This window comes from Solea solea, unplaced genomic scaffold (genome assembly GCF_958295425.1).
Source record: "Solea solea unplaced genomic scaffold, fSolSol10.1 scaffold_148, whole genome shotgun sequence".
NCBI lineage: Eukaryota > Metazoa > Chordata > Actinopteri > Pleuronectiformes > Soleidae > Solea > Solea solea.
In genome coordinates this window covers 5,001-7,500 of record NW_026704129.1, presented here as the reverse complement: position 1 = coordinate 7,500, position 2,500 = coordinate 5,001, and positions in this window count along the sequence as shown.

Sequence of the window (2,500 nt, the reverse complement as noted above, 5' to 3'; positions counted from 1 at the left end):
GGGTGGGGGGGGCCATGGCCGACGGGGGCCCTCCGATGGCGGGTCACGTTTGCCACTCGGTCAGGGGTGCGTGCTGGATGAAGAAACGGTCAACTTTGTGTGAAGAGCCACTCTTTGGAAATTTCGTCAGAGTGCCACCTTTTCGAAATTTCTTCTAAGTGCTCTCAAAAGCTGGGTTTCTATATATGTGCCGGGAGTGTCGCACAAAACCCACAAACTCGACCAAACATGCTCTCTGGCCTATGTTGCGCAGCATCCCGGTAAACCTCTAACTCGCCCAATTGTCAATGTTTCGCCACAAAAACAACTTTATTCTACTCGCCTGGTCCCTGCCAAGGGCCCTGCGTTGTTTGATTTTGATTAAATTGCTTTTTTACACATTTTCCCCGTGCCCCTGGTAGCCAAGGGCACTTAGAAGAAATTTCAGATTCTCGCCTCGTGCCCCTGGTAGCCAAGGGCACTTAGAGTAAATTTTGAAAAAGTTGGCACTTAGAAGAAATTTCAGATTCGTGCCCCTGGTAGCCAAGGGCACTTAGAGTAAATTTTGAAAAGTTGGCACTTAGAAGAAATTTCGAAAAGTCGGCACTTAGAAGAATTTCCGAGTCGCCCCGGTTCTCGGGGACCGGGCCGAGCGCCGACCTCTGTCCGAGCGCGAGCGCCTATTTTCGGATAAGTTGGGACGACTTCCACGGTCCGTATCTCGGTCATTTCTCCACCTTTTCGGATGGAACCAACGGTGTCGCGTTGCCCCGGTCCCCGCCGAGGGCCCTGGGGCGTGGGATCCTGAGTTTTCCCCGTGCTTCCTGTGGTTTTCGGCCGTGGAAAAACCCTAGGCGCGCCGGTTCTCGGGACCGGGCCGAGCGCCGACCTCTGTCCGAGCGCGAGCGCCTATTTTCGGATACGCCGAGTCGATTTCAACGGTCCGTATCTCGGTCATTTATCCACCTTTTCGGGTGGAACCGACGGTGTCGCGTTGCCCCGGTCCCCGCCGAGGGCCGTGGGGCGTGGGATCCTGAGATTTCCCCGTGCTTCCTGTGGTTTTCGGCCGTGGAAAAACCCTAGGCGCGCCGGTTCTCGGGACCGGGCCGAGCGCCGACCTCTGTCCGAGCGCGAGCGCCTATTTTCGGATACGCCGAGTCGATTTCAACGGTCCGTATCTCGGTCATTTATCCACCTTTTCGGGTGGAACCGACGGTGTCGCGTTGCCCCGGTCCCCGCCGAGGGCCGTGGGGCGTCGGGTCCTGAGTTTTCCCCGTGCTTCCTATGGTTTTCGGCCCTCGAAAAACCCAATTCGCCCCGGTTCGAAAAAGCGGCACTTAGAAGAAATTTCGAAAAAGTGCGCTCACTTGGAAGCCGTGTTCCTATGTATGTGCCGGGAGTGTCGCACACAACCCACACAAACTCGACCAAACATGCTCTCTGGCCCATGTTGCGCAGCATCCCGGTAAACTCGGCCAAACATGCTCTCTGGCCCATGTTGCGCAGCATCCCGGTAAACTCGAACCAAACATGCTCTCTGGCCCATGTTGCGCAGCATCCCGGTAAACCTCCGCCGCGGTTCTCGGGACCGGGGCCGAGCGCGAGCGCCTATTTTCGGGTAAATTGTGACGACTTTTGACGGGCCGTATCTCGGTCATTTCTCCACCTTTTCGGGTGGAACCAACGGTGTCGCGTTGCCCCGGTCCCCGCCGAGGGCCCTGGGACGTCGGGTCCCGAATTTTCCCCGTGCTTCCTATGGTTTTCGGCCGTGGGAAAACCCTATTCGCCCCGGTTCTCGGGACCCCGGCCGAGCGCCGACCTCTGCCCGAGCGCGAGCGCCTATTTTCGGGGTAAATTGTGACGACTTCCACGGGTCATATCTCGGTCATTTCTCCACCTTTTCGCATGGAACCAGCGGCGTTCCACTCCTCTGGCCCCTGCGCAGAGCCCTGCGTTGTGACATTTTGATAAAAGCATCACCCTGGGTGGCCCTGGGAGGCGTACCTATTTTTTTGGCATAAAGAGGGGCGATTTAAAACGGGCCGTATCTCCGTCACTCCTGCACCTTTTCGCATGGGATGAACGGCGTTCCACTCCTCTGGACCCTGTGCAGAGCCCTGCCTTGTAACATTTTGATAAAATCACGTTTTTAGCCATTCTCCCGTCGGTGGCCCTGGGAGGCGTACCTATTTTTTTGGCTTAAAGAGGGGCGATTTACAACGGGCCGTATTTCGGTCACTCCTGCACCTTTTCGCATGGGATGAACGGCGTTCCACTCCTCTGGACCCTGTGCAGAGCCCTGCCTTGTAACATTTTGATAAAATCACGTTTTTAGCCATTCTCCCGTCGGTGGCCCTGGGAGGCGTACCTATTTTTTTGGCTTAAAGAGGGGCGATTTACAACGGGCCGTATTTCGGTCACTCCTGCACCTTTTCGCATGGGATGAACGGCGTTCCACTCCTCTGGACCCTGTGCAGAGCCCTGCCTTGTAACATTTTGATAAAATCACGTTTTTAGCCAT